Raw genomic sequence first — 12760 nt, 5'->3', positions numbered from 1 at the left:
TTAGTTCCTTGTGGGCTGTCAGCTGGAATGGATCCCTTCCCTCCCAGAGGTCTCTCTCTCATTATTGCACATAGGCTCAGTATGCCACTAATGGCACAGCAAATTTCTCTCACTGCTGTACTCTTTCTGACATCCTTACTGCCACATATTATTATTCCCAACAAGAAAATTTCTTTTTTTCCTTTTAAGGGTTAATATGACTAATTTAGGCCTGTGTTTTAAATTCAGTAGTCTTAATTGTATGTGCAAAATCCCTTTTTCCAGGTAACATAACATACTTGCAATTTCTAGAGTAAGAACCTGGGCATCTTTGAAGGTTGCCTAGCACAACAAGCACAGGTTTTCTGTTTGTTCATTTTGCACAATTTAACATCCCTGATGAATTTTAAATTCAATTGAGGGTTATAATTTAATTATTCCTGCTATTCATATTATGCATTATACAATGTGTACATTGTGATGCTGTGCTTAGTCACTCAGTCATGTATGACTCTTTGTGACCCCACAGACTGTAGCCCAACAGGCTTCTCTGTCCATGGGGATTCTCCAGGCAAGAATACTAGAATGGGTTGCCATGTTCTCCTCCAGAGGATATTCCCAACCCAGGGATCAAACCAGAGTCTCCTGTACTGCAGGCAGATTCTTTACCAACTGAGCAACCAGGGAAGCCCATAATGTATACATTACTGCTTGTTATATATAATATAATGATACATGTTACCATGATATATTAGAATCTGTGAAACAATAATTTTATGTTACCCTTAAATAACATGTAAAAATATGAAGAACTATCAGAAATTATAAAAGACAAATGATCCAGTAGAAAACTAGACAGCTGAAATGAACAAACAACCCACAAAAGAAATAAAAAAGAAAATATTCTGTGCAAAAAAACTTCATCTATACAAGAAATCAGAGAAGCATACCTTAAAAGAAGTCCAAATTTTCATCCATCAAATTGTCAAAACTTTTAGTATATAATACCTATTGTTCATGAGACTAGAAGGTAATAAGTTGGAAACAATTTTGTAGGTCAGTTTTGCATATGACTTCAAAGTGTTTAAGAACATCAACTGTAGTTTTTTTTCCACTGAGATATTCTAAAACTTGCCAAAAGATTTATATATTTATTCCATATATATATATATGGTTTGTTGTAAGAGATGGGCATACCAGACCACCTGACTTGCCTCTTGTAAAACCTGTATGCAGGTCAGGAAGCAACAGTTAGAACTGGACATGGAACAACAGACTGGTTCCAAATAGGAAAAGGACTACGTCAAGGCTGTATATCGTCCCCCTGCTTATTTAACTTATATACAGAGCACATCATGAAAAATGTTGGGCTGCAGGAAGCAAAACCTGGAATCAAGATTGCTGGAAGAAATATCAATAACCTCAGATATGCAGATGACACCACTCTTATGGCAGAAAGCAAAGAAGAACTAAAAAGCCTCTTGATGAAAGTGAAAGGGCAGAGTGAAAAAGTTGGCTTAAAGCTCAACATTCAGAAAACGAAGATCATGGCATCTGGTCCCATAACTTAATGGCAGATAGATGAGGAAACAGTGAAAACCATGTCAGACTTTATTTTTCTGGGCTCCAAAATCACTGCAGATGGTGACTGCAGCCATGAAATTAAAAGACGCTTACTCCTTGGAAGGAAAGTTATGACCAACCTAGATAGCATATTCAAAAGCAGAGACATTACTTTGCCAACAAAGGTCCATCTAGTCAAGGCTGTGGTTTTCCAGTGGTCATGTATGGATGTGAGAGTTGGACTATAAAGAAAGCTGAGCATTGAAGAATTGATGCTTTTGAACTGTGGTGTTGAAGACTCTTGAGAGTCCCTTGGACTGCAAGGAAGTCCAACTAGTCCATCGTAAAGGAGATCAGTCCTGGGCGTTCATTAGAAAGACTGATGTTGAGGCTGAAATTCCAATACTTTTGCCACCTGATGCGAAGAGCTGACTCAATGGAAAAGACCCCAATGCTGTGAAAGATTGAAGGCAGGAGGGGAAGGAGACGACAAAGGATGAGATGGTTGGATGGCATCATTGACTCGATGGACATGGGTTTGGGTGTACTCCGGAAGTTGGTGATGGACAGGGAGGCCTGGCGTGCTGTGGTTCATAGGCTTGCAAAGAGTGTGACACGACTGAATGACTGAACTGAACTGAACTGAATCTGATTTATAATACTAAACAACTGGAAACAAACTTTCAACTTTCAAGTAAAAGAAATATATCAGATAAATAAGTATAGTACACCCTCTTCATAAATAGAAAATTTCATAGAGTCCTATTCATAAGTAAAAATGAGAAGGAAACATGCATTAATATCAAGTACAGAGAGTAGATTATACAATGGTAGGTACAGTAGTTTTTACAAAGGAAAAAACAATCACTCATTTTCATTCTTCTTGCCAGTTTAAGTGGAAGAAATTTCAATTTTCTGTCAGTGTCTAATAATTTCATTCATACTCTGAACGTGCCATCTCCAATTCCTCATGAGCAGATCTCCTTTGTTATTTCCTTTTTCTGCTTTATATGCTCTCTCAGCTTCCACTCTTACCAGCATTTAAAAATCTAAAAACATTGCAATAAAATACATAATGCATACATACATGTAAAAATAAATAATGTTTGTTCCCTCTGAGTATGTTATTATCTCTCCTTTTTGTTTTGGTCAAGGTTTAGAATTAACTTTTTTACCCTTGGAGTTTCCAATTCTTTTTCTCATGTTTTCTCTTCAACTCATGCAGTTACTTCAAAATGCTATGCATTTATTCAACAATAATTGCTAATATCCACTAAGGTCCAGTTCCATGTCTGAGAGTTATGGAAGTGACTTGTAAAAGGGTACTAATGCTCAAAATTCTCCAAGCCAGGCTTAAGCAATAGGTGAACTATGAACTTCCAGATATTCAAGCTGGTTTTAGAAAAGGCAGAAGAACAAGAGATCAAATTGCCAATATCCCCTGGATCATTGAGAAAGCAAGAGAGTTCTAGAAAAATATCTATTTCTGCTTTACTGACTATGCCAAAGCCTTGACTGTGTGGAACACAATAAACTGTAGAAAATTCTGAAAGAGATGGGAATACCAGACCACCTAACCTGCCTCTTGAGAGACCTATATGCAGGTCAGGAAGCAACAGTTAGAACTGGACATGGAACAACAGACTGGTTCCAAATAGGAAAAGGAGTACGTCAAGGCTGTATATTGTCACCCTGCTTATTTAACTTCTATGCAGAGTATATCATGAGAAACGCTGGACTGGAAGAAGCACAAGCTGAAATCAAGATTGCCGGGAGAAATATCAGTAACCTCAGATATGCAGATGACACTACCCTTATGGCAGAAAGTGAAGAGGAACTAAAAAGCCTCTCGATGAAAGTGAAAGAGGAGAGTGAAAAAGTTGGCTTAAATCTCAACATTCAGAAAACGAAGATCATGGCATCTGGTCCCATCACTTCATGGGAAATAGATGGGGAAACAGTGGAAACAGTGTCAGACTTTATTTTTCTGGGCTCCAAAATCACTGCAGATGGGGATTGCAGCCATGGAATTAAAAGACGCTTACTCCTTGGAAGGAAAGTTATGACCAACCTAGATAGCATATTCAAAAGCAGAGACATTACTTTGCCAACAAAGGTCTGTCTAGTCAAGGCTATGGGTTCTCCAGTGGTCATGTATGGATGTGAGAGTTGGACTGTGAAGAAAGCTGAGCGCCGAAGAATTGATGCTTTTGAACTGTGGTGTTGGAGAAGACTCTTGAGAGTCCCTTGGACTGCAAGGAGATCCAACCAGTCCATCCTAAAGGAGATCAGTCTTGGGTGTTCTTTGGAAAGTGAAAGTGAAATTGCTACAGTCCTTGTGGACTATAGCCCACCAGACTCCTCCATCCATGGGGTTCTCCAGGCAGAAATACTGGAGTGGGTTGCCATTTCCTTCTCCAGGGGATATTCCTGACCCAGAGATCGAATCCAGGTCTCCTGCATTGCAGGCAGACACTTTAACCTCTGAGCCACCAGTTCTTTGGAAGGAATGATGCTAAAGCTGAAACTCCAATACTTTGGCCACCTGATATGAAGACCTGATTCATTGGAAAAGACTCTGACACTGGGAGGGATTGGGGGCAGGAGGAGAAGGGGACGACAGAGGATGAGATGGCTGGATGGCATCACCGACTCAATGGACATGAGTTTGGGTGAACTCCGAGCGTTGGTGATGGACAGAGAGGCCTGGCGTGCTGCAATTCATGGGGTTGCAAAGAGTTGGACACGACTGAGCGACTGAACAGAACTGAACTGAATACATCTGTACAAATGTTAGGAGACAAAAAATAAATAACAATAACAAAAAAAAATTCAGAGACTGACAAGTACAATGTTGAACATTAGAGTAGGATTTTATGACAGAAAAAAACTATAAAGCAACTCATTTCAATGTTCAAAGAAAGGTTCATTTAAACTAAAACTTTAATTATTAGAAAGTAAGCAATATGAAATCAGTGGACAGAGAATATCAAGTAAATGTTATCTCAGGCTTTAAGAAGTTGGTTTTCTAGCAGAAGAGCCAGCTATAGAACTAGGCAGTAGTTAGTTCAAAAATTCTAAGTAAGGACAACTTTGAGGTCACTGAGATTTATTCAGGACAATTTGGGTGAAATACACTGACCTGGAGGGAGAGTAGTAGAAGAGATTGTCCGAGATCAAACTGTGTAGGACTTCCAGGGTATTAGTTGTAGGAGTGCTGTTTTATATAGGGAAATATATACTGTGATTACCTTAATCTTATTTTTAAAGATCTGTCTACTTGTGATGTGAAAATGAATAGCAACGTGGATAAGAGTGGAGGCAAGAGACTTGCTAGGAACCTTTTGTAGGATATGCTGGTTACTATAGTGGTACAAGAGGAAGAAATGCTGAGTTGAACCAACATAGGGCTTCCCTGGTAGCTCAGCTGGTAGATAAAAAATCCACTTGTAATGCAGGAAACCCTGGTTCGATTCCTGGGTCAGGAACTTCCCCTGGAGAAAGGGTAGGCTACCCATATAGGACATGTTCAAGAGGCAGAGTTGCCTTTGTATTGAAGGGAAATAGAAGTGATGGTAGGGTTGAGGAAAGGAGATAATGTAGAAACCTGGGAAGTAATAAGCAGTCTTTTTGAGATGAATCCAGGTTTCTATTTACCACGTTTTTGAAAATGGTTGTGATAAGGCTACTAATGCACTTTAAAATTTTAAATCCAATTAAGAATTCTCAATCCTTTTCTCCCTGAGCCCCTATGTAGCTTTTGGCACATAAAATCAGTTTATTCTTTGGTTTTGTTTCTCTACTATTTATCTCATTTTCCTTTATGGATCTTCTGCTGCCGCTCATCGCTTAAATGTTGTGCTTCTTTCCCCCAGAGTCTCTTCATTATTCACTCCACAATGTCTTCTAAATATCAGTGCTGACAACTCCCTGTCTGTATTCCCAACAGAGATATAATTCTCCCAGCAGCCCTATATATATATATCTACCAAACTGCCTGCTAAACATCAGTGATTTGAAGTGCTGGAGGCATTGCAATATGTCCAAACTCAAATTCCATTTTTTTTCTGTGTTCAAATAATGTTCTTTCTCTTTTGTTCTTTATCATAGTAGTTACCCACCACCCACATGAGATTGGGTGGTAAATTGAATTCCTGGTCTCAGTTCTTCATTTTCTTGGATTGGTGTTGTATACACACACCCTTGCCATGACTCCATGGTGGACGCAGTTGTTTTACCACTTCTTGACTTCACACTCCACCACATGACTTTGTTTGGCCAATGCAATGTTGGTATATGTGACACAAAGGCTTAAAAGGCCTTTGGGCTGACTTTCTGCTTTTTGTGATAAGAAAATGATTTAGGTAGGTGTTAGTCTATGGAAGATGACAGCATGTGAAGTAGATTGGATGATTGGACCCAACCTAACATTTAGAGTCAAGTCCAGTTGTGCTCAAGCTACAGCTGCAGGTGTATAAGCAAGAAATAATTGTGTACTGTTATCCATCAGAGAGATTTAGTGGTTGTTACTTGTCAATCGTTGACTCATACAAGGCCCAAATGAGAGGCTGGCAGCCATCCTTGACTCTCCTTTCTCGGCTGACACTCAAATGGAATAGTATCTAAATCTTACTGTTTTGTTTTCTCAGTATCTCTTATAATTCACTCCCTTCTATGATCTCATATCCCTATCCCTTGATTGGGCTACTCCATATTTTATTACTGATTTCCCTGGCTTTAGTTCAGTCCTTTTCCAGTTTATCATCCTCATGCTTGGTAGAATGATCTTTCTTGAAAGGCAAACTGATCAGGTCAGTCTGGTATTTATAATCCTTCAATGACCTCCCATAAATAAGCCATTCATATAAAATCTTAATTATTTAGCACACACTGATCCTCATAATCCAGTCTTCCCCTAACTCTCCACCCTTATTTTTTGCATGTATCTTTCATCCTTACCTTGAACTCCAGCATTACCATGCTCATTTTCAGTTTAAAACTATTCCAGATCTCCCTCACCTACTCTCACTTCTGTGCTAATTTTATCCCTACCATTCCTTCAATAGTAACTAATGCTCTCTCCACAAAGTTTTTTCTGAGTTCCTCCATGAGCCTCCCCTTGCCATTTGTTTAGGAACCTTGTGTTGCGTGTGCATCCAAGGTAATCGGTGGTCACTTGTATTGGAGCACACAGAATAATTGATTAATTTTTCTTCTTAAAACTTCCAATGAACCTTTTCTGTGCTTTGTTAATGTTTTTACTTGCTAACCTTCTATGCAGCAGATAATTTTAAAGCCATGACTGATTCTTTTATCTCTTGTTCCACATGTTACCTGAAACTTCATAAACATAACTGTGAGAAAAAGAAAGAAAAGAGAGATATATTAATTAATTTTAGGAGAGAATTCTGGGGCCCAGAAAATTTAATTTATAGTCTCATTGTTGTTCATCCAATAACTGATGAGAAGAAAGATCACCTTCTCCTTTAGTAGTACTTTTTCTTCTCTACCATGTTGACTTCTCAATAAACATTTCTAAAGGGCACTATGTAAATTATTAGGCCTCTGTTTTAAGAAAAAGTTATTTGAAAGAGCACATTTTTTATCTTTAAAAAAATAGAACTCATCCTGAAAGTCTATCTATTGTAGTCTCTGTGGGAGACGAGTCAATAAACTTTGAAAAACATCAGTAAAAACAAGCCATGATTAAATAAAGAATAAGTTGGTACTAGGAGAATCCTCTTGTAATACAAAAAACGCATCCTCATTACCTTTACATATTGATAAAGTTAAGTGCTCAAACTTAAGTAACTTCAAAATTCCATCTCTACTTTATCCCTTTTAAGTCCTCTTTCCATTACATAAGCTTTTGACAGTACATTCTACTCATTTGTTTGCTTTTATTAATATTTTGTTGGTATAAAACAGTTTTATGTTCATAGCAAAATTGAGAGGAAGGTACAGAGATTTCCCAGAAAGCCCTGGCCCCCACACAAGCATAGCCTCATGTGTTATCAACATCCCCTGCCCAAGTGGTACATTTATTGCAGCTAATGAACATTTGTTGACATATCATAATTACCCAAAGCCCATGGTTTATATTATTCATTCTACTTTTTAAAATAAATTTAGCCAAACTCTTTAACTTCTGCATTCCTGATTCTCTGGCATTTGTATTATACTTTCATGGATGAAAAATGTCATCTGCCGTCTTTAATCAAAGGATGTAATGACATTCAGAGCATCAGTCACTGCAGCCACACCCAACTGTGTACCCTGAGGGAATTCAGCACGGAAAAAAGAAAGAGACAGGATACTGGCCCTTGACAGCTAGGAAACCCAGACTCTTGTATCTTCCCACACTTAGAAAAGTGCTAAATTTATTATCTTGAGGTGTTTATTTTTTCTTTAATAATCTTTTGATGTTTTGACTGCCTCAGTTCAGTTCAGTTCAGTTGCTCGGTCATGTCCGACTCTTTGCGACCCCATGAATTGCAGCACGCCAGGCCTCCCTGTCCATCACCAACTCCCGGAGTTCACTCAGACTCACGTCCATCGAGTCAGTGATGCCATCCAGCCATCTCATCCTCTGTCGTCCCCTTGTCCTCCTGCCCCCAATCCCTCCCAGCATCAGAGTCTTTTCCAATGAGTCATCTCTTCTCACGAGGTGGCCAAAGTACTGGATCTTCAGCTTCAGCATCATTCCCTCCAAAGAAATCCCAGGACTGATCTCCTTCACAATGGACTGGTTGGATCTCCTTGCAGTCCAAGGGACTCTCGATAGTCTTCTCCAACACCACAGTTCAAAACCATCAGTTCTTCGGCACTCAGCTTTCTTCACAGTCCAACTCTCACATCCATACATGACCACAGGAAAAACCATAGCCTTGACTAGACGGACCTTAGTCAGCAAAGTAATGTCTCTGCTTTTGAATATGCTATCTAGGTTGGTCATAACTTTTGACTACCTAGTTTGTTGCAAAAACTGTATATCCGAGCTCCTCCCTTACTTGTTTGGAACAGTTCCTCGGAGCTATCTGAGAAACTGTCTTTTGGATTTAAGCCTTCAGTTAGTCTGCTAAATAAAAAAGAACTCTCAGCTTTTAGACTGTGCAATTTTTTCAGCCAATACCTTCCCTGAAATATCATCAGTCAACAATGTTCCTAAAGCGTCTTATCTATGCTTGTACTTAAGTTTGTTTGAAGGCATATATTTATTTATGTGTGTTTACATGTTTGTTGGATCTGTGTCCTCTTGTATTCTCAGGTTCCTGGAAAGTAGAAATTATGTGTTCCTCTCTTTTTCTTTCCAGTGTTTCCACATCAGGCATCATACATATAGATTCCTTTTCAATTAGCCATTAACTGAGAACCTTAGGCAGGTAAAACACTGAAAATGATGTAAGAAGAATGAACTGAAGGATTGAGGGAGTAAAATCCAGAAACCTTATACTGTATTAGTTAATAAGCTGAAACTAAAATTTTGGACTGCTCTCTCATGGTTCAATTCTGATTTGACTGTAAAACAGTCTGCTCTATTAATTAGTTTGAGAAATAGCTGCTGTACTCTGTGAAATAGCCTAGAACTGTAAAATTGCATTAGTCTGAAACTCTAAGCATTTTCCTTGAAGTTACTTTAAGGAAATCCCTTTACTGTACCTCATGATAGGAGATACATGATGGAAATGATTAAATAGCAGTGTCTCTTGACAGTTGAATGAGATTTCAGTAATAATTAATTCTTTACACTTCACTTGTCAGGGCAGCTTTGTTTCTTCTGTGATATATTTGGGATTCTGACTCGGTGGTGTGGTGATGGTGATGATAATGCAACCACGGTACTGTGTTCTTTAGATCCTTATGTACTTACTACTACCTTGGTCATTATCACATTATCTCCTGGTCTTTAACATGCTGTGAAAGACGGAGTATATATTATTAATTTGTCAAATTAGAGCTTTACTTTTTTCCATAATTTGGTTTGCTTCTACAAAATTCTTTTTTTTTTTTTTTTTTTGCAATTATTACACACTGGAGTGGCTGCTGGGTAATAAAGATAAATTGACATTATCTTAGATTTTAAGAAATTGGTGATAAAGCCAAAGAGATGCCCCAGAATAAGAAAACTAATTGTGATGAGAGATTATCTCAGAGTGACGAGATGAGGGGAAACTTTATAGAAAAGGCAGCTTTGGAACTGGACTCTGAAAGTCTAAATGTGGCCTAGATGTGGCGTGAAGATAGAAGGCTGACAACATGGAATCCCATTGTTGCCAACTCATCTTCTCTTGTTATTTTGCCCAGGGTAGTCCGATAAATACAATTTCTATCCAAATATTATCAAAAGTCTCATGTTGTCATTTTGCCTTATAAATAAACGTTGGTGTTTTTTTCCCTTTGGAAGATTATTTTACAATATTGATCATAGTTTCTTTAAAACAGAGGACTGACCTCAGAGGATGTCTGGCTCTAGGTGAGTGATCACACCATCGTGATTATCTGGGTCATGAAGATCTTTTTTGTACAGTTCTTCTGTGTATTCTTGCCACCTCTTCTTAATGTCTTCTGCTTCTGTTAGGTCCATATCATTTCTGTCCTTTATCGAGCCCATCTTTGCATGAAATATTCCCTTGGTATCTCTAATTTTCTTGAAGAGATCTCTAGTCTTTCCCATTCTGTTCTTTTCCTCTATTTCTTTGCATTGATCACTGAGGAAGGCTTTCTTATCTCTTCTTGCTATTCTTTGGAACTCTGCATTCAGATGCTTATATCTTTCCTTTTCTCCTTTGCTTTTCACTTCTCTTCTTTTCACAGCTATTTGTAAGGCCTCCCCAGACAGCCATTTTGCTTTTTTGCATTTCTTTTCCATGGGGATGTTCTTGATCCCTGTCTCCTGTACAATGTCACAAGCATCCGTCCGTAGTTCATCAGGCACTCTGTCTATCAGATCTAGTCCCTTAATTCTATTTTTCACTTCCACTGTATAATCATAAGGGATTTGATTTAGGTCATACTGGAATGATCTATGATTTTCCCTACTTTCTTCAATTTAAGTCTGAATTTGGCAAAAAGGAGTTCATGATCTGAGCCACAGTCAGCTCCCAGTCTTGTTTTTCTGACTGAATAGAGCTTCTCCATCTTTGGCTGCAAAAAATATAATCAATCTGATTTCGCTGTTGCCCATCTGGTGATTTCCATTGTGTAGAGTCTTCTCTTGTGTTGTTGGAAGAGGGTGTTTGCTATGACCAGTGCATTTTCTTCACACAGCACTATTAGACTTTGCCCTGCTTCATTCCATATTCCGAGGCCAAATTTGCCTGTTACTCCAGGTGTTTCCTGACTTCCTACTTTTGCATTCCAGTCCCCTATAATGAAAAGGACATCTTTTTTGGTTGTTAGTTCTAAAAGGTCTTGTAGGTCTTTATAGAACCGTTCAACTTCAGCTTCTTCAGTGTTACTGCTTGGGGCATAGACTTGCATTACTATGATATTGAATGGCTTGCCTTGGAAACGAACAGAGATCATTATGTCATTTTTGAGATTGCTTCCAAGTACTGCATTTCGGACTCTTTTGTTGACCATGATGGCTACTCCTTTCTTCTGAGGGATTCCTGCCTGCAGTAGTAGATATAATGGTCATCTGAGTTAAATTCACCCATTCCAGTCCATTTTAGTTCGCTAATTCCTAGAATGTCGACGTTCAATCTTGCCATATCTTGTTTGACCACTTCCAATTTGCCCAGATAATCATGATGGTGTGACCACTCACCTAGAGCCAGACATCCTGGAAAGTGAAGTCAAGTGGGCCTTAGAAAGCATCACTACAAACAAAGCTAGTGGAGGTGATGGAATTCCAGAAGAGCTATTTCAAATCCTGAAAGATGATGCTGTGAAAGTGCTGCACTCAATATGCCAGCAAATTTGGAAAATTCAGCGGTGGCCACAGGACTGGAAAATGTCAGCTTTCATTCCCATCCCAAATAAAGGCAATGCCAAACAATGCTCAAACTACTGCACAGTTGCATTCATCTCACACGCTAGTAAATTAATGCTCAAAATTCTCCAAGCCAGTCTTCAGCAATACGTGAACTGTGAACTTTCAGATGTTCAAGCTGGTTTTAGAAAAGGCAGAGGAACCAGAGATCAAATTGCCAACATCCGCTGGAGAGTTCCAGAAAAACATCTATTTCTGCTTTATTGACGATGCCAAAGCCTTTGACTGTGTGGATCACAATAAACTGTGGGAAATTCTGAAAGAGATGGGAATACCAGACTACCTGACCTGCCTCTTGAGAAACCTATATGCAGGTCAGGAAGCAACAGTTAGAACTGGACATGGAGCAACAGACTGGTTCCAAATAGGAAAAGGAGTACGTCAAGGCTGTGTTTCGTCACCCTGCTTATTTAACTTCTGTGCAGAGTACATCATGAGAAACGTTGGGCTGGAGGAAGCACAAGCTGGAATCAAGTTTGCCAGGAGAAATATTAATAACTCAGATATGCAGATGACACCACCCTTATGGCAGAAAGTGAAGAAGAACTGAAGAGCCTCTTGATGAAAGTGAAAGAGGAGAGTGAAAATGTTGGCTTAAAGCTCAACATTCAGAAAACGAAGATCATGGCCTCTGGTCCCATCACTTCATGGCAAATAGATGGGGAAACAGTGGAAACAGTGTCAGACTTTATTGTTTGGGGCTCCAAAATCACTGCAGATGGTGATTGGTGCCATGAAATTAAAAGACACTTACTCCTTGGAAGGAAAGTTATGAGCAACCTAGATAGCATATTGAAAAGCAGAGACATTACTTTGTCAACAAAGGTTCGCCTAGTCAAGGCTATGGTTTTTCCAGTGGTCATGTATGGATGTGAGAGTTGGACTGTGAAGAAAGCTGAGCACCGAAGAATTGATGCTTTTGAACTGTGGTGTTGGAGAAGACTATCGAGAGTCCCTTGGACTGCAAGGAGATCCAACTGGTCCTTTCTGAAGGAGATCTGCCCTGGGATTTCCTTGGAAGGAATGATGCTAAAGCTGAAACTCCAATACTTTAGCCACCTGATACGAAGACCTGATTCATTGGAAAAGACTCTGATGCTGGGAGGGATTGGGGGCAGGAGGAGAAGGGGACGACAGAGGATGAGATGACTGGATGGCATCACTGACTCGATGGACGTGAGTCTGAGTGATTTCCAGGAGTTGGTTATGGACAGGGAGGCCTGG

This window comes from Budorcas taxicolor, chromosome 7 (genome assembly GCF_023091745.1).
Source record: "Budorcas taxicolor isolate Tak-1 chromosome 7, Takin1.1, whole genome shotgun sequence".
NCBI classification, from domain to species: Eukaryota; Metazoa; Chordata; class Mammalia; order Artiodactyla; family Bovidae; genus Budorcas; species Budorcas taxicolor.
The sequence above is the reverse complement of the archived record's forward strand: the minus strand, read 5'-3'. Positions refer to the sequence as shown.